The following is a 21,857-nucleotide window of genomic DNA, read 5'->3' as shown; positions in this document are numbered from 1 at the left end:
ACATATTTAGTATCCACAACCTTCCAAGTATTGTAACCTAGAGAAACCAGATAACCTCTCATCTTCAGTTTCCATAAACTATAATTAGATCCTTCAAAGATAGGAATAGATAACTTTTATGTCATCTGATCAAGATCTACCTCAAGCGGTTAAGCTTTATATCAAGGAACCAAAGCTCTGATACCAATTGTTGAATATCTAGAAAATTGAGAGGGGAGGGCAAATCATTTGACAATAAAAATTTCTTTAAACTTTCATTCATAGATCCAGAACAACGAAAAAAATTAATCAAAATGGATAAAGCATGAAAGTATGTGCACAACAGATTAGACACAAAGAACACTATAAATTACGTAGAAAACCCAAGAAGGGAAAAACCATGAAGAATGTTAATTCTCAATATCGAAACACCAATTAAGGTGATTCTTACAAATGATGGCTCACTTCCAAGATGCTCACTACAGGTGGGCTCACTGCCCAAAAAGTCTCACTGTTGATGGGCTCACTGCCCAAAAAGAGGCTCACTGCCGAAGAGAGAAAGATACAAGAGAATCCACCACTGAAACACAGTCTACACTACCAAAACTGCTTCTAGTAACAATCTGCAACACAACCCTCACACATCAACTGGATTCTTTCAATATCGCATGTCTTCAACACAACAAGCCACACATCAACTCATCCAAATCATACTCTTATATACCGTCTCTGGAAAACATAATCCTCAATGTTAGCCAAGACAAAAATCTCAAATAGATCACCACTAAAGATTCCAATGGTGAGAAGGAGTGAGAAGTGGACCAAATCACGAAATTCCTCATCAAACACATCAACACGGTACTTACATCACCAAAGTTGGACCCAAAATATTATCCACATGCTATACATTTGTTGTTACACAACTTCAATGTCTGAACTAGAATACCTCGACTTCTAGACCAATCTAGACCCACAAATAATATTGAATAATATTAGCAACACATCTTCCAAAAAGTCAAGAGATTGGAGAAATCCGGGAAACCTCCAAACACTCAATACCATCTCATTCATATAATGTTGCTCAACATACCACATCCAGACCTAATCCAGACCACAGGATTTGACATCAATGACAACATATATCACAATACTAACATTTGAAAGCAAAACAACTAACCTAACCTACTCTAACTGACATTGCCTTTTACTAAATGAAACAATTGACAGGTTTTTAAAAATAACTTCCCTTTCACCCTAGACTCTTTTTCCTTTCAAATTTGTGATGACACCAACAAGAATAGGTGTGCAATGGATGCCTGTCACATGATTTTTCATATCTTTTAGGGATAATAATATATTTAAACTTGGAAAAAACACACCCTAGAGATAATATGATGGATGACCTAACCTACAAAGGATCTTGGTCAAGAGTCAAAGACATGGCAGCTCTAATTATTTGTCCTTTTTGCTATTGCATAAGGCCTCTAATCGGACATCCACACAAGGCTTGAATGTAATGTGAACTAATTTTTTCACAATCTAGGCATACTTTTTTAGAGTTTGAATCTCGACATCGATTGGGTTCAAGTCATTTTGAGGCTTCTCAATTTCCTCTAGGTGATTTTAGGGGAATTGACGATCTTCTACCTGCTTTGAGTGACATTCAACGATGAATGATGAGAAAAAAACTCTAACTCATCTCAAAATCTATCATCATCAGCTTTGTCTATTTTTCATATTCTACACTCCTATTTCTATCTTGTGTGGCTATTGATTGTCTTGCCATGGGAATACTAAGTCTTCTGCAAGGAGAACCTTCTATGGGGCTGGAGAAAATCTTTAGAGGGATTCCTCTTGTGATATGCCTAGAATAGGAAATTTTGATAAAGCATCGGGCTATGTAATTTCTTCTTTTAGTTGGTTCAAATGGCCCAAGTGCCAAACCATTGGTTTGCCTTTGTAAAGCGATATTGTTTTTGGAAGCAAAATGTCTATTAGAAAAAGGTTTTCTAAGAAAGGAAGAGGGAAACACAAATCTTGATCAAGGTCCATCTTCTTTAGGGGACAATCTTCTTTGTTCAAACTTCTAGCATTCACAAATCGAGAGACTAAGGTTGGCAATTCTCCCTTCTTTTCTTCTTCTCAAGCTTGCCATTTCTCCATCTTGATAGCCTCCAATTGTTGTTTAAAGTTGCACAACATCTCTTTGGTTGTCATATGATTATAATTTTCATAAGATGATGTCATGAATATGTCCTCCATGGCCATTTGTGGATATACATGGAAATAGTCATCCATTACTTCTTTGAGTAGATAAAATCTTCAACTGGAGAAGGAATTCTAATGTCCCACTAGGTGTGCTAGGAAAAACTATTGATCCCTAAAATTGGCAATTCGCCAATTTTCAAGGGCAGTTCAGGAAGTTCACAAGTGTGGGACTAGATGCGACCTGTGAAATAACCTCCAAGATTTTAGAAGTTGGCTCTTTGTTTAAATGAGGGTTTGGAAAAGGAGAAGGAAACTCAACATCCAAACCTAAGGTTGTTGAAGAAAGGGAAACCTCAATGAATGCAAAGTTTTTATAGAGGACTTGAGGTACTTTATAAGTAACATCTTACTGAGGGGTTTCTATTTTATGGATTGAGCATAGTACACCATAGACCCTCCATTGTTCAGAAGAGAGCGAGATGAACAAAGTAACTCGCACATGGGTCGTAAAATTCAAGTCCTCTTGTGGGAAGCACTCGTAAAGGCCAAACAAAATTGATAACCCTGCTACCCTAAATGAATAAATCCCTTCACATATTTCAAAACAAATGCCTTTTGAAACCAATTTTTATACAAACGAAAGAGTAAGCATACATGATCCATACTCGATAAACAAGGAACCATAAATAAGACATTCATTAAAAAAATAATCATGCCTTTGTTAATGACACAGAGTATCATTTATAATGACAAAAAGGCGACAAAGGCACAATTTGTCAATTTACAAGTGATGTTAAGGCCCTAATGCAAATCACAATTCATGCAACAAAATTAATAAAGGGGGGAAGCTTGATGTTCTTCTTCTAAAGTTGTTACATCCATAGAAGTTATTAAGATCATTTCCTTGAGAGTCTGAGAGGACTTGAGGTACTTTTTAAGTAACATCTTATTGAGTTTTACCTATTTAATGGATTGAGCATAATATACCACAAGCCCTTCATTGTTAGGAAGAGAATGAGATGACCCAGAGATAGGTCATAACATTCAAATCCTCTTGTGGGGAGCACTCGTAAAGGCCAAACAAAATTGATAACCTTTCTACCCTAAATGAACAAATCCCTTCACATCTTGCAAAACAAATGCCCTCTAAAACCAATTTTCATACAAATGAAAGAGTAAGTATACATGATCCATACTTCATGAATAAGGAACCAAAAATAAGACATTCATTAAGAAAAATAATCATGCCTTTGTTAATGACACATAGTATCATTTATAATGACAAAAATGCGACAAATGCACATTCTGTCAATTTACAAGTGATGCTAAAGCCCTAATGCAAATCACAATTCATTCAAGAAAATAAAAGGGGGGAGCTTTCTATTCTTCTTCTAAAGCTATTATATCCATAGAAGTTATTAAGACCATATCCTTGAGAGTCTGAGAGATTCGGTCTCAGAATCCTTGAAATGCAAAATCCCTTTCTTTCACCACCTTGAAAGCTTTTATAATCTCCCTTGAAAAGCATGTCGCTTGATGTGAAAAAATTGTGAGGATGAAGCTAGGACGACACTGCCAGTTGCTTCTAAGTTAGTTAATTTTGGGCCATAAATTCATTCTTAATTTTTTATATGGGAAACATTTTTGTTTGGTCATGATTGAGGGGCTAACTACTTTCGTCGTTTTCAGGATCTTCTTGATTTCAAAGCACCTCTAACCTTGTAGCCTTTTTTCCCCTTTCAATGAAGCTTTCCCACAAATGTGGCATGTGGCAAATGAGTGGGGGCTCTCAAAAGAAGACCCACAACATAACTAAAATTCTATGTAAACACGACATGTGGTGGACGGGGGGGCTTGGCTGAAATGAGTCCAAAATTTGAATGGACATAATAGTCTACTAAGTGTTAACAGAGCCCACCTTTCCTAGAAAATGAAAGGATGTCGCTTGCTTACAATTAGAAAGTGGTTAGAAGACTGATTACTGTAGAGAAATATACACTTCCCTCTCATTTTTGCAACATTGTTCAACTCCTCTAGCATGGTTTTTGTAGACTGGAAAATTTGAGGCATTTCATAACATAGACCAATGGTGGACATATGTGTAGGTCTGGTTGGAAACTTGATTTGTTGTGCTTTGTTGTCATTGATGTCAACCTATCTTGTGCTATTATTTATGTCACTATGTTTTGTAGATGGTCCAAAGGTGAGTGTTTTGGTATGGTTGTGTGGTCTGGTGAATATGTTTGAGTATTTATGGAAGGTTGGTGTAATGGAAGTTTCAATATGCAAGAAATATTATTTTTGTAGGAAAGAGTTTTTAATGTCTATGTGGGAGAATGCCTTGCATCCCTCCAATGTGTGAATATTATGTGTTGCAGTTCTAAATATCATCTCTATGTTCTATTTATATTGCACCATCATATTTGTAAGTCCTTTATTGCACATATGACATAATTGGTTGGTGTTGTTTCTAATAGTAAAGTTGTTTGTCAGAAGAATTCTGAAGAAGGTCTTATGGATTATGAATATGTGCATTCCAGTGTTGCAATTTGGAGGACATGTTCATATGGGTTGTGCAATATTATAGTTTAGTTTTTAGATAATGATCTATTTGGCAACTAAAGTTATGATGTTTCGAGTTCTATGTTGTCAGCCAGTTTGGTTTCCAGTTTTCTGTGGCGGTGTACTTGTAGCATCGTAAATTGCATCCCTATGCAATTTCTTGCTCTACTAAGCCCTATTTCTGCATGTATGGCCTCTCGCATCTAGTTCCTCCTCATTTAGGACCTTAAGTACCAATTTAGGACCATCTTGGAGGGAGCAAGGCACCTCGCTCCCCCTAATCTAGTCCCAAATTTGGTCCACACAATGGTCAAGTGCATTTAGTAGGAAAGTTTTTCCTATATCGACCTGCTCTATGTTTCTATTAGAAATTAGGATCTTAGGATACTCATAATTATAAACAAGATTATAAATAAAATGAAATGAGAAACATACATGCATAAATGTACATATTACATAAGATATACACAGGGAAAACCCTTTTGGGTAAAAAAAACCCATAAAACATCATTTAATTAAAACACTTACAAATATAGTCTATCATAAAATAGACATGAACTTGGGGATACTCCTCCAGTACTTCTACATGGCCAATAATACCTCTTGTGCATAGTGACGCAACTCACCTCAAATCTCCAAATTCACACAACTCTCAAATGAGAGAGAACCTCCTTAAATATAGGAGGAAGGATGGCTTTACTAGTCACACCTTTTCAATAACCCCCATTCATAAATAATTAATAATCTAATATTTATTAGATTATAATTATTTTAAATGGGATATGCTTATAATGCTTATAATATATAAGGTTTTATAACCTTATATTAGAACATAATATATAAATGTTATTAGGATGTGACTGTTAGACAGATCTGATATGGGGAGTAAACTAAGAGGGTGGGGGGGGGGGGGGTGTGGGGGTGAATCAATTTGCCATTAGAAATAAGAACTTAATGCATATCAAAACCATTAAACCAAAGCACAAAAGAACCAACACAATGAATAATAGAACATGAAAGATCGGTACACAAAACACTAATATTTTGACGTGGAAAACTCGGTAAAGGGAAAAACCATGGTGGGAAACCCTACCCACAATCAGATGAATACTCTGCAGTAGTATTGAGAACAATTACAGTGGGGTCTTCACTTGTAGAAAGTACAACAACCTAGAGTGCACTACTCATCACAAAAAGAAGTCTCATTGACTTACAAAAACATCAGACTACAATCCAGAAATAATGAATTGTGAAAGTAGCATCTCCTAATGCTTGATATAGTTCCAGTTAAGCACAAATGTTTGCCCTACAACACAAAAACCTTCACCGAATGATATATCACTTGTTCACACATAAACCTTCCTTTGATAATGTAGACATAACCATTGATCCCATTGATCCCATCAATATCCAAATTACATGAATAAGTCACCTATAAATACATATCATCAACCTTATTGACAAGGTCGGCTAAACCCTAAACCCATAAACCCATAATAACAAAAAATTCATTACACGGTATCACCAAACCAATATTATGATTTACATTACATAGCATGGACCTAAATCAAGTAATCAAACAATTCCATCCGTCGGAAATTCCGCTAAGACCAAAATCCAACACGCTTCACCAACTAGTAGAAACCCTTAGTGAAGTAACACAAAAAGTCTAACCGGATCCAAATAGGACCACCATAACAGCACACCAACCAATGCAAAGTCACCAAACACTCAAAATATGATCAAGAAACACCTTCAACATGATAAAAACTAATTCCATAAACTGGACCAAGATCATCTGACCAAAACACCAAATATCACTTACCGGTAAAGTTAATCGGGAAAGCTAGAAGCTAGTCGGTACCGGTAAATACGAAAAGTGATAACAACCAAAGAACCAAATCATGAACCAACTAAATATAGAAAGCATATAACCATCCAGAGTAAAGATCCAAAACTGATTTCAGAGATCTGATCATACTGGATCAGAATCATAGCAAAAACCAAGATGATCACCAAGACTAATCAGGATAGGTCCAACCGGGATTGTCTCCAACTGGGATACAATGTTGACATCAATGACAACACTTAACCAAATCCAACATATTGCTAACAATCTCCCCCTTTGGCATTGATGGTAACACTGCATGTAAAAAACATCTAAGTGCCAAGGAATGCCAACAATCTCCCTTAAAGATATGACTGATTTTCACATGAATACCACCTCTCCCCCTTTGACATCAATGACAAAGGTTGGATACTAGATAAAAAATACTGAACCAAATAGTTGACTACTCCCCTTGAGTAGTAGCATCATCTCATTAACCCGGATCAAAGAAAATATCTGATAAGCTTACCAGATTGATGCATTCCTGCATCTCTAAGTCTCTTTCAGAGGGTTGGTAACCCCCAACTGACCTCTGAGATATTCAAAAATATCTTTAGGTAATGGTTTCATTAGAATATCTGAAATATGCTCCTTAATAGGCACATAAACCAATCTGACTTCCTTTGCTTCCACCTTTTCCTTCAAGAAATTGTACCTTATGGAAATGTGTTTTGATTTGGAATGAAATACCAAATTCTTTGACATATCAATAGTAATAGTATTATCACATTGAATAACAATAGGCTCGTCATAACTTACCCTTATATCTTTTAACATTTGTTTCATCCATAAAATTTGAGTACAGTTGGTAGTGACAACTACATATTCCGCTTCAATAGTAGATAATGAAGTACATGATTGTTTCTTGCTAATCCATGAAACCAACTTCTTCCCAAAAAATAATACATCATTGGTAGTGCTCTTCCAATCATCCACATCTCCTCCCCAATCAGAATCTGTATATGCACATAATCTAAAGTCATCATTCTTTGGATACCATAACCCAAGGTCTGTTGTACCTACCAAATACCTAAATATCCTCTTAACAATGATATCATGATTTTCTCTAGGATCTGACTAAAATCTAGAGGCAATACAAACAACATTCATAATATTAGGTCTAGTCTGAGTTAAGTACAACAATCCACCAATCATTGATTTGTATATACTTGGATTCACTTTAGGGGATTCATCATCCTTTGACAATTTGCAACCAGTTATCATAGGAGTACCGACATTTTTGGAATTATCAAGTCCATATTTCTTAAGTAACTCCTTCACATACTTATTTTGACAAATGAAAATACTTTTATCAATATGAGTAATCTGCAAACATAAGAAAAATTTCATCTCACCAATCATAGACATTTCAAATTCATTCTTTATATCATCAACAAATTTCATGCATAAACTATTTTCTCCTCCAAAAATGATATCATCCACAAAGACTTCAATGATCAGTATTTCATCATGCTCAATTTTGTAATATAGGTTACTATCAACATTACCTTTGCTAAAACCAAGCTTAGAAATATATTTGTCCAATCTAGCATACCATGCCCTAGGGGCTTGTTTTAGTCCATGTAAAGCTTTCTTCAATCTTGAAACCATGTCCTTGTCTTCTAATAAAGAAAATCCATCGGGTTACTCAATGTAGACTTTGTCTTCAAGATCTCCATTCAGAAATGTCCATTTGAGATCCATCTGATATACCTTGTAGTTCGTGTGTGCAACATAAGCAAAAAAAAGCCTTACCGCTTCAATTCTTACAATCGAGGCATAAGTCTCACCATAATCAACTCCTTCTTCCTATGAATAACCTTTGTAAACCAATCTAGCCTTGTTCCTCACAATTTGACCTTCCTCATTCAAATTATTCCTGTAAACCCATTTAGCTCCAATAATGTTCTTGTCTTTAGGTCTAGGAACTAGTTCCCATGTCTTATTTTTTTCAATCTAATCTAATTCTTCTTCCATTGCCTTTATCCAATTTTCATCTTTACTTAATTCAATAAATGATTCTGATTCAATTTGAGAAATCAAACATACCTCTTCATTAGCTATCCTTCTCCTAGTCATCACACTTTGCTTTTATCTCCAATGATTTGATCTTCAGAATGATTTAGTTTCACATACCTGGGAGTCTTTGAATTTTTTTAATTTACTGACTCTTTATGTTGTTCCTCTGTCACAGTTGAGTTTTCTGATGTTACCGGAGTGACAGGTTCACTGTTCTGAGCAGCTTCATGCATTACTGGTTCTGGTTTGATAAATTCATCTTTTGATCCACAGTCATATGATCTGATCTGATTACTGCCATGGTCATCCACCTTGACATTTACGCTCTTCGTTATGCTATTCAATCCTTTGTTATAACATCTATATGCTTTTCTCTTGGTAGAATAACCCAGAAATATTCCTTCATCACTTCTAGGATCAAATTTTCCCAATGCATCATCTCTTCTAATATAACATTTACTTCCAAAAATTCAGAAATATCTGACAGTAGGAGTATGACCAAACCATAATTCATAAGGAGTCTTATCGGCATCACCTTTTATGTGTACTCTGTTGAAAGTTTATACAACTGTATTTACAAATTCCCTCCAATAAATATCAGACAATTTAGCTTTTGTCATCATAGTCCTTGCCGCATCCAATATGGTTATGTTCTTCGTTTTCACCAATCCATTCTGTTGTGGAGACCCAGGTGCAAAAAGTTGTCTTCTGATTCCATTCTTCTCACAAAAAATGTTGAATTCACCGGATGTAAACTCATCGCCTTGATATGATCTCAAACACTTTATCCTCAGTCTTGTCTCAGTCTCAACCATAGCTTTAAAGATTTTGAATTTCTCAAAAGCTTAAGATTTTTATTTAAAAAATGCTACCCACATCATTATAAAATAATCATCAATAAGTAACATAAAGTATCTGTCACCTTGAAAACTTTTAGTCCTTGCCAGTCCACACAGATCGGTATGAATAAGATCAAGAATTTCATTAGATTTATCATGTATGCTTCTAAAAGAAGTTATGACTTGCTTACCCATTTGGCATTCTCTACATACCGAATTATGAGGTTTGACAATTTTGGGCAAATCTCTGACAACCTGTGTTGAATTGGTCTTCACTATGCAATCAAAATTTACATGACACATCCTCTTATGCCATAACCAACTTTCATCAATTTGAGAAATCAAGCAAGCTTTCTCACCATAGTTTAAATGAAAGATGTTTCCATTGGTTTGAGTTCCGGAAGCTATTTCCAATCCAGATCTATTGATGATCTTACATTTTCTATCCTTGAATTGTAAATGAAATCTTTTATCCACCATCTGACCTACACTTAAAAGATTATTCTTTAAGCCTTCAACATAATAAACATTATCAGTGTTAGTCTTACCATCCAATGATATTGTCCCTTGCCTTTGATCCTACATACCTTGTTGTCTCCAAATCTGACTAATTTGCCATCAAATTCTTGTAGTGATATAAATTTTCTCTTGTCACTAGTCATGTGATGTGAGCATCCATTGTCTATAACCCATTCATCCTTTTCCTCAATTTTAGCAGCTAAAGCCTTTTCCTTAGTATGAGTTGCTTCAATGATAGGTTCCGGAGAATCATCCTTGATAGAAATAAAATCCCAGTCCTTACTGGAGGCAGCTCAATTACCGGTTTCACTCGCAGGTTCATCATCATCATCAATAATACGAAAATCATCATCACCGGCATAATAGCATGATTTATCCTCATTCCTTCTGAATCTAGGTCTGTTCTGATATTCTAAATTAGGCTTATAAGTCTTCACAAATATTTCATGATTCCTAGCAGCTCTTCAGGGAATCTAGAAGAAAAATGACCAATTTTATTGCATGAAAAACATTTAAAAGGGACTTTTCCTTCATACTTACGTCCAGATGATCCTTTAGGAATTCTTCTAGTAATCAGGGCTTCCATCTCTTTAAGTTCTCTTTCTTCTCTTTCAATGTCCTCTATATCTTTAGCATACATCTCTTTCCAATCTATCTTTTTCTTACTGGAGACAGATGCTCTAAATGCAGTCTTAGTTTTAGTAGCACTCTGATCTCCAAGTTCCTCAAGCTCAAAAGTAGTCAATTTACCAATAAGTGTATCTCTGGTAGCAGGGGTACTTGACATTGTCTGGAGTTCATTGATTGCAATAGCCTTCATCTTATAAGTCAAAGGTAGAACTCTCAAAACCTTTGACACTATCTCATCCTCACTAACCGATCCGACGCAACATTTGATTCCCATAACAATCTCATTTACTCTGTCCATGAAAGAACTTATCTTCTCATCTTCTTCCATCTTCAAAGTTTCATACCTTACCCGAAAACCTTTGAATTTTTGCAATTTTCACGGCTTGGTCACCTTCATAAAGAGTTTCAAGCTTTGTCCAGATCAACTTTGCATTCTCCAACTCTATGACATTTAATAGATTTTCATCAAATAGGACGCTTAACAATGCTTCTTTAGCTCTGATATCATTTTCAACTTTCTTCTGTTCATCAATAGGTGTTGATGTTCCAGAATTAGGATCATGAGGTATATACCCTTTCTCCACTATCTCCCAAACTTCATCTCCAAGATATCTGAGATGAATCTTCATTCACTCCTTCCATATTTTGTAATTTGTAACATCAAATCTGGGACTCTCCTTCTGATAGGGATTGAATGTAGAATTAGATGTAGTTGCCATTGGATCTCCTAAAGTGGTTAAGCTTCTGCAGAGAGGACCTTTCTCTAATACCAATTGCTAGACAGATCTGATACAGGGAGTAAACTGAGAGGGGGGGAGGGGGTGAATCATTTTACCATCAGAAATCAAAACTTAATGCATATCAAAACCATTAAACCGGAGCACAAAACAACCAACACAATGAAGAATAGACCATGAAAGATCAGTACACACAACACCAATATTTTGACGTGGAAAACCCGATAAAGAGAAAAACTATGGTGGGAAACCCTACCCACAATCAGATGAATAATCTACAGTAGTATTGTGAAAAATTACAATGGGGTCTATAATTGCAGAAAGGCCAATAGCCTAGAGCACACTGCTCATCACAAAAATAAGTCTCACTAACTTACAAAAACATCGGACTACAATCCAGAAAGAATGAACTATGAAAGTAGCATCTCCTAATGCTTGATATAGTTTTGGCTAAGCACAAATGTTTGCCCTACAACACAAAAACCTTCACTGAATGATATATCACTTGTTCACACATAAACCTTCCTTTGATAATGTAGGCATAACCATTCATCCCATCGATCCCATCGATATCCAAATCACATGAATAAGTTACCTATAAATATGGATCATCAACCTTATTGACAAGGTCGGCTAAACCCTAAACCCATAATAACAAAAATTACATTACAAGGTATCACTAGACCAATATTATGATCTATATTATATAGCATGGACCTAAATCAAGTAACCAAACAATTCCATCCACCGAAAATTCCGCTAAGACCAAAATCCAACATGCTTCATCAACTAGTAGAAACCCTTAGTGAAGTAACACAAAAAGTCTAATTGGATCCAAATAGGACCACCAAAACAACACGCAAGCCAATGCAAAGTCACCAAATACTCTAAATATGATCAAGAAGCACTTTCAGTATGATAGAAACTGATTCCATAAACCGAACCAAGATCGTTTGACCAAAAAACCAAATATCACTTACCGGTAAAGCTAACAGGAAAAGCTAGAAGCTAGCCGGTACCAGTAAATACCAAAAGCGATAACAACCAAAGAACCAAATCATTAACCAACAAAATATAGCAAGCATATAACCATCTAGAGTAAAGATCCAAAACTGATTCCAGAGATCTGATCATATCGGATCATAATCATAGCCAAAACCAAGATGATCACCAAGACTAACTGGGATATGTCCAACCGAGATAGTCTCCAATTGGGATACAGTGTTGACATCAATGACAACACTTAACCAAATCCAGCATATCACCAACAATGACCCCTAATAACATTATATTCTCACAGTTTTGTACCTTGAAATGATTAGTATAGGTGTATAAGGAAGGTATCCTCCCTCATTTTGAGAATCAATAATAAATTCATAGAGATCATGATTTTAAGTGAGCATTCAAGTCTTCAAGGATTTCATTCAAGGATCCATTGTGGCAACCTTAAACAACCTTCATGCAAGTATATCTTTTATGATTTCCTTTTAGGTATTTTGTGGAGTCATGCTATTGTATCAACATTAATGATCATCTTCAAAGAAGCATTTGCATCATTAAGGTATAAGGCTTCCATATTCAGATCTAGCCTCTATTATCTAACAACACGCTTTCCTTTCAAATTCATTTCAATTCTATTTCAAGGTTAATTGCAAAATTGAGGTTTGACTTAGGAAAAATCCTTTCTCCCCAACAATTTCCTCTCCTTTTTGTGTGCAAGAACATGTGGTCAAGCTATAAAATAGGTATAGACTATCAGGCAAAGATCTACAATTTGCAATTCATCGGAGCCAAAACTGACAAGAGCAGGCCAAGTTGGGTGTCTGAGTCCCTACACTTTTGCCTCAAAGTTGGATTGTAGGTCCATTATAGTTTGCCTTAATATCTCCTTTCTCGAAATCCAATTTTCAATTCGTGACAATTTGATACACACAAAAAAGGTTATCTCCTCACTCTTCCCACAATTTGCATAGTCAGTTTCAACTCACAATGAAGGATCATTGAATTCACCTTGTGCCCAAGGATCTTGAGTCAAATGGATCATCTTCCTTCTAATGTAAGAGTGAATAGGCCTAAGATTATTAGTTTGCATGCAAAAAATAGTGAAATCTATTTCATCACCTTACATTTTGGTGAACCCAATGCTTCTTACATTTTGCATATTTCTTATATGGTATTTTTAAATTTGATTTTTCATAATTTCATTGCATACATTGAGTGAACATTACTTTGGTTACATCTTTCATATGGCATATGAGTTTCTTGTTTGATTGTAAGTGAATTTGGAGTTATTTTTATATTTTTCTAGTTCAATTTCAAGTTACATTCAAGATGTTCATTATGTTCCCTTTCATACATATGATGATAACTTAGTTGTCCCTTTCATTCAAAGCTATGATTTACACTCTCCCAAAACTTGTCACACCAATGAGGGCACATTGGTGCAATAAGACAATATAAACACTTCTTTCAAAGATCTCCTTGCTAAAGATGATGCTTTGGAGAGTGATGTTCATCCTTCTCCTAAAATGTATCTCCCCATAAGGATTATTTGGTGCAAAAGGATGATATTGTAGCTACCTTTCCTAGTGATATCATACCTTATTTTCATTTTAATGACCTTCCCCCTTGAGATGAAGCATTAATGATATATGATTTTTTGTTTCCTAAAGTTTGTATTAATCATCAAGATACCCTAAAACAAGAGTATAATACAATTTCTCATCATTATAATGTTTCTAATGCTCTCTATCACAAAAATGAAGAACCTAACCAAGATCAAATCAATGCCATTTATGTTATTGAGAAGCCTAAGGTTGTTGACTAAATTCTCGTCAACCTTAGCCCTGAAGAATTTTGGTTTGAGATCATTCTTACTGGCTACAAAACTTGAGAAAAACCTTCTAAATGAACTCTAAACTCTAAGGCTTTTATGCCTTTACATCTATGCAGGCTCTAAATTTCTAATTTTGAGTTGATCGACTTCACTGGTCAAATCACTTAAAATATACTGGCTAAAGAGTCTTCATGCATGAAGGGGTCAGTTTCTCCCTTTTCTCCTACCAGCTAGTGGGAAGACATGAGTCTTTGCGGTTTTGTGAAGGCATAACAGAGTGGCAGGGCCCTCCCCGCGAAACTGTGAAATACAATGGTAGTATCAATGGCTTCTGCCATTTCACGGTGGTCTTAATGTTAGGTGGGACCCAACCTATGAAATGGTGAAGATCCTTTTCAGCCAAGCTAATGAAGGCAACAAGAAGATTTTGTTGCTTCGCAGCAATGCAAACCCATGGTGGGGCCCGCTTGGTGAAATAGCGATAAAGGAGCTCAAGCGGGGCCCCGTCACAAGGGGTTTTTGCTGCTTCGTAGTGATACAATACAAAGGAAAGGCCATTAAATGGTGATAGCTTTCATCATTTCGCAAAGATATAAAGTGCTAACCTTTCAACCCTCATGATGTAGCGATAAGGAAGGTGAACCTGGCTCACCACGTCGGACATTGGCGGTCGTGGATTTTCACTTAAGGGTCCGATCAAAGACCATGTTTTAAACTCTTTTTGAGCCCTTTTGGGGGCTATGTGGAATGATCTTGCATGCCCATCTGCACGTGCCATGGGAGATCGAGGGGCCAAAATTCAAAATTTTCAGGTGTAGGGTAAATTCAATGCTTTGTTCAAACGACCGATTTGTAGACCTAGTCGGTGGCCAATATCTGATTGGATTTTCATCCAACCACCAGGGATTTTCGTCATCACTTTAGCCTTGACCCTGCAGACCGATTCCAGATGCCACCTATGGCCCTTTAATGCTTTATGAAGACTTTTGGTCCTGTAAGTAGGATTAGGGTTTCTCTGATATTTTGTAACCTAACCCTAGTTAGGGTTAAGGTTTCTTAACTGTAACTCATCTCAGTTATGCCTAAACTATAAAGGAAATTTGTAATCCTATTATAGGGATCTTTTCTTTTCTATCTTAGAATATATGTTTTTCTATGATTTGTAAAATTTTGCTTTGCCTTGCATGAAGAAAATTAGCCTTCATGCCTTCATTCACTTCTCACAACTTGTGTATCTTGTTACCTTTTTGTTTGAATGCATTAATATCCATTTTTCTTAGCATAGGTGATTGTGTTGATCCCTTTGTAGATGCCATTTGTGAACGAATTCAATTCCTCTTGTCATCTTGCAAGAATTCCAACCTTCACTCTTTCTTAGAGAACTAATTTGGATAGAGTTTTGTACATACCTGGGGTAATTTTATTGGTGTTATATGTATTTATAGGGAGGGAAGATCACATTTCAATCTAGGTGTAAACCTCTTTCCCTTCCAAGCATTCCTTCTTCCCCTTTTTTTCCCCTCAAAATCAATAGAATATTTTTTTGTGTTGGCTTATTCTAACACTTGCATTAGATTGATAAGGAAGCTAGCCTTCTTCGGAGAATCAACCTCACATTATGCAAGGTCCCACACTTGGAGGATATTTCAATTTGTCACATGGTTGTTTATCTTGAGAGTTCATCAAGGGTACACACTTTTGTGACTACAATTGTTTTCAACCTTCATCAAGATGTCTCTCAACCTGAACAAAAACCAAAACTTATTGTTAAGGGTGGAGTGAATCATCAACTTGATTATTATGCAATGTCTTACACATATAATAACAAAATGTTTACTTTGTAGGTCAACTAGAACATACAAATTGAAGCATAATATACCTTTTTAGTTCCTAAATCTTCTCTCTAATTCAAAAAAATATACCATGTCCTACTAAATATGTTCCTAAAGAGGAAATCTTGGAGGATGATTGGGGGTCATTAGATTTCACACCTTTTTTTTTGTAGAAAATCTAAGATGCCTAAATTTGACACTCAAATTTTTTGTCCTTACACATGTTTGGATGTTGATTGGTCCTCTTTAAACATCAATCCAATTACACCCAAGAACAAACCCTCTTCTATACATTTCAACACCTATATTTGATCCTACACATGGATACAATGGACATTTTTTAATATGTGTACAACAAAGTCTTGAAAGTCATGATAAATCACACTTCCCTAGTGAAGAGCTATATTTCCAACCTCTTTCTTTGTCAACATCCCCTCCCCCATCGTCTAGGGAATCCATGTCTTCTCATTCCAATATGGCATTACAACAAGATAATGTTTTGTCCAACCTTCTTCATGCCAACTTAATTTATCTTCTTTAGCCCAAATGAAGAAAGAAACATGGATAACATCTTGAAAATTATACTTAATCTATGGCCATTCTACTAATGAATTTCAAGCTTCACAAATTAAATAATAATATATTGATTTAGGTATCATAAAATTAACATGTGATAATGAATGACATATTTCTTATGACCAATTCAAATAACATTCAAGTTAATATTATGTTGCTCCCCACTATCTGGCATTGTTAGCTTACTTATTAAAGGCTCATTGTCATTCATGGTGGTACAATTTCAAGTGCAATCATCCTTAGTAAGCAACGCAATAGTCTATTTATTATTGTCTCTATGCTTGGGGGATAAGAATAATTTTCTCTCTCTTTCCTCTTTCGAAGGATTCACTTTTTCTTTTATTAGTTATATTTTTCATAACTTGATGTCCTTCCTTGCTTATAATTATCCTTCGTGCGAGTAGATTTGTGTTCCTTGTTTAGGACCCATTATTTGTTTGAAACTATATGTCTATTATGAACAATCTCTCTTTAGTGAATGTGTGTAATCTTTTACTAAGGATCCACATTTTTCCTGGTTGGGTAGTATTTGCTTATGATATGTTGTTGTTTCTTGCGTGGAATTGTTTTTTGCTCAAGGATTATCTCTTATGAAAGAGGTGTGTATCCTTGGGTACAACCTCTTCCTTTCTTGATGATGTATGTCTATTTTAAACAAATCCCTCACTTGGGGCCAAAAGCATGTTATCCTTTATCAAGAATCCCTTTACCTAGCAATGGAGGAAGGTATGAATTCTTGTTCTCTTTCCCTTCTTTTGATCAATGATGTTATTTTTTCTCAAGAACTCTTCTTCGAGGTTGATGTATTTGAGCAAATATCCTCTTGTGCATTCCTCCAAAGGATCCCCTTTACACTTGTTTCAAGATATCTCACAATTATCCCTTCCTTGGCTCATAAGAGTTATGCCTCTTTGGATAGGGTTGCATGTACATTTTATTTTAAGGATATCTCTTTGGTGATTAAAGGTGTGTATCCTTCTTCTTATTTTCCTTAATATGCCACCATAGTTCGACATTGCCATCTTAAGGAGGGGGGCATATTTGCGGCCTCCTTGTGTATTATATTGTGGATTTTTTGCATAAAACTTGCTTGATTATCCTTATTATATGTCTTAGATGGGGTGTACATGCTCAAAACCAAACAAAAAGTCTTAGACAAGATGTTGCATTCCCAAAACTAGACACGTTTTTCAAATTTCATGTCTTCTACAAGTTGTTAAATGCTTGAAACCATACCAAAAGTCATAGAAAAGATTCTTAACTCTTGAAACCAGACATCATTTTTAGGATAGCTTGAATAGCATAACACAACTTGCTAGACTATTCAACTCTCTCTTTGGGATGGGTTGACTATCATAACACAAGTTTCTATACTATTCAATTCACCCTTTGCATCGAGCTTTCTCGGGATGAGTGGAACTAGCATAACAAAACTTACTAGACTATTTCCTACTCTTCCTCCTCTTTCATGGATCACCTAGCACAACAAATCTTGCTAGCACATTGATTCCATGCTCTCTCTCTCTCTCTCTCTCTCTCTCTCTCTCTCTCTCTCTCTCTCTCTCTCTCTCCTCTATGATCGTGCAATATACCATTACTAGTTGTTGGACAATGGAGTCTTGCCTTATCCTTGATGCTTGTTCTTGCCCTTTCCAGATGATCATTTATGCTCTTGTAATAGCATTTCAAGGGTGATATTAGTGGTTTAGATAATTTTATTATTGAGGTCTCTTCAACTAATTGACTTGGAGCCTTTGTTTTTATTACTAACCCTTCTTTTGTGCATTTTTTTTTACGTGTGCCCTTGTACATGGTTGCACAAGTCGAGATCCTTAGTTTGGAGGCTTGTGTCCATTAATTTAGTCACATTTTATCTCTTTGTATGCTTCCCCAATGCCTCTTCTTTCTCTCATTCATCTACTATACCATGAGTATGTGTGTAGGCTCATACTCCCACTAAAGTGGGGGCTAATTGTAACATCTAAATTGCATCCCTATACAATTTCTTTCTCAACTAAGCCCCATTTTATCATGTATGACCTCTCGCATCTGGTCTTGCTTATCAAAACCCAATTCAGTATAATATTTTGGCATCTCTTCCTCATTAGTACCTCAGGTCCCAATTTAGGACCATCTTGGAGGGAGAAAGGTATCTAAAGTACCCTACTCTCGGGAGCAAGTTGCCTTGGGAATCCACTCCCCCTAATTTTGTCACAAATTTCGTCCACACAATAGCTAGATGGATTTGATGGAAAACATTTTCTTGTGTTATCTTGCTTCGTGTTTTATACCCCAAAATGCTTAGGAGAGGTATATAAGCAAGGTATCCTCCCTCATTTTGAGAATCAACTCATAGCTTGAGATTGTGATTTCAAGTGAGAATTCAAGTCTTTAAGAATTAATCATTAAAGCATTCAAGAATTTAGGTATTAAAGCATCCATTGTGGCAACCTTCAACAACCTTCATGCAAGCATGTCTTTTATGATTTCCTTTTAGGTCTTTTGTGTGGAGTCACATGTGCTATTACATCAACATACATGATTATCTTCAAGGAAGCATTTACATCATCAAGATATAAGACTCTTCCATTTTTAGATCTAGCCTCTACTACCTAACAAGACACTTTCCTTTCAAGTTCATTTCAATTCTATTTCAAGATTAATTCCAAAATCGGTGTTTGACTTAGGTTCTCCCCAACAATTTCCTCTCTTTTTTATGTGCAAGAATAGGTGATGAAGCTAAAAAAAAAGATACAAACTAATTAGATAGAGATCTACAGTATGTAATTCATCAAAGCCAAATTGATGAGAGTGGGTTGAGATGGATGACTGAGTCCTAGGAGTGCGCCAAGTTGGGCAATTGAGTCCTTATACTTTTTCCTCAAATTTGGACTGCAAGTTCATTACAATTTTCCTTACTATCTCCTTTCTTGGAATCAGGTTCTTAGTCTATGACAATTTGGTACATGAAAAAAAGGTCATCTCCTCACTCTTCTAACAATTCGCATAGTCACTTTCAACTCATAGTGAAGGATCATTGAATTCATCTTATGGCCAAGGATCTTGAGCCAAGTGAATCATCTTCTTTCTAATGTAAGACTAGAATAGGCCTAAGATTCTTAGTTTGCATGTGAAAACTAGTGAACCCTATTTCACAACCTTATAGTATCCTACTTGGATCATATTCCCTTGGTCCTGATTTGCTTTGGAGGATGAGTTTGGTTAATTTTTTGGGTCTCACCATGGCATTTGTAGGTCCACATTATGCAATTTGAAATAAATATTTATTTTTGGGCCGACTAGTTAACAGGCTTTAATTCTTATCCACATGTTTCATTTGATGTCGACTTTGGAAGATGTATTAGCTTGTGCAGTTCATTGGAATCATTTGAAAGGGATGTGTTATGATGTCCTTGGGTCCTCTTTATCTCTTGGAGTCAACCTCAATGGTTGTTATTAGTCTGGGTGGCCAAATTTATATAATATTGTTTAATCTTTGTATGGTTGACCTAGTTAAGGGTTTTAATAATTAATCTTGTAAATAAAGGAGTGTAGATGTATGAGTGAAGGTATGGAAGGACTGTGAATTGACAAGAAAATGACATTGGTAGTTTACAAGTAGATTTGATATTGAAATTGTTTGAAGATCATTTGTGAAGAAGCTTTGATGATAATATCGTACTATATGATAGAGTTTTAAGGTAAAGTTTGAAGCCATATATGTTTGCCATGATGTTGGTCACTTGAATTAGTGGTTCAAGGAAAATTTCATGATCAAGAGATCTTGTTTCTTTCAATTTAGTTATTCCTTTCTATTCTAAAAGACAATGATCCTCTTGGCAACTTTCTGTATCTTGTTCTGAGACAATGTGTTTCAACTTTGCAAGTCATTCGTATCTTTTCCTAAGGTTGTGCATCTTAGTTTTGCAAGTCCTCTAAGGAGAAATAAGCTTTAAAGGCAATATTGTAACAAATTATATTCATATTGTGAGTCTAATTATCATCACGGTTTTTTACTACTTAGGTTTTCCATGTAAATCTAGTGTTCACATGTTTGTTTTACTTTATGCTTTCATGATTTATTATTGCTAATATTGTATGGTTATGGTTTAAAGTTTGAAGATAAAAAATTAAGCTATTGTGAGGTTCAAACTGATTCATCCCCCTCTTAGTCTTGTGGTATGTTCAACAATTGGTATGAAAGCAAGGTTCCTCTTAAGAATCTTAACCACTTGAGGAAGATCAAAGATGGTACAAGACAATGAATTCAAGGCTCCAAAGTTTGATGACACAAATTATGCTTATCAGAGAGAAAGGATGGAATACCATTTTGTAACTATGCTAGTTGAAATTTGGGAAAGCATTAAGAAGGGTTATACTTCTCTACAGAATGGTTCTATGTACAAACTCTAGATGAAATCAAAGCATATTAGAGTAATACATATGCTATAGTTGCAATTGTCACTTGACTGAATGATGTTGTATTTAGAAAGGTCATCTGAGTGACATCAACTAAATAAATTTGGGAGAAGTTGAAGAGTATATTTGAAGGTGATGAGAATACAAAGCAAGACAAGGTTACAAATATAAGCACAAGTTTGAGAATGTTTGATGAAATTGTAAATGCTCTTAGAGGTGTTGGTGGAATGATAGAAGAAAGTGAAGTTGCAAGGAAGATAATGGAAACTGTGTACAATGAAAAATGATGATGATAAACTATTGCAAAACCACAAAAGATCCAACCACAAGCAAACCCTAGTTTTATAATATAACATTCACCATACTCTAATGAAGAAACCTAAAAAACATGCATATCAACAAATAATATAATAATACCATTCACATGCCAAGTAGGGTTTAATCTCCATTGATCTTATAAAGAACAAATTGTGGTTGTGAAGTCACTTGATCGCTTGAAGGCTTGATTGCATAAAGTATTAGCTGATTACATTATTATTATTAGGGTTGAAAGGATGAGAGTATCCTCTTATATAGAGAACACCTTAGGAAATGGAGGGATAAGATTAAGAGGTGAAAGGATAATTGGTTGGCTAGGATTAAATGATATGTATGAAAAATAATAAAATATGAAGGGGGTAGTTAGAGGAAATTTAAGAGATAAATGACAAGTGTCATGGAGGAAAAAGATAATGAATTAATTAAATAAATAAAGATCTATTTAATGAATAGAAGAAGTGGGATCAATTAAATAAATAAAATATTTATTTAATT

This window comes from Cryptomeria japonica, chromosome 6, assembly GCF_030272615.1.
Source record: "Cryptomeria japonica chromosome 6, Sugi_1.0, whole genome shotgun sequence".
Taxonomy (NCBI): domain Eukaryota; kingdom Viridiplantae; phylum Streptophyta; class Pinopsida; order Cupressales; family Cupressaceae; genus Cryptomeria; species Cryptomeria japonica.
The sequence above is the reverse complement of the archived record's forward strand: the minus strand, read 5'-3'. Positions refer to the sequence as shown.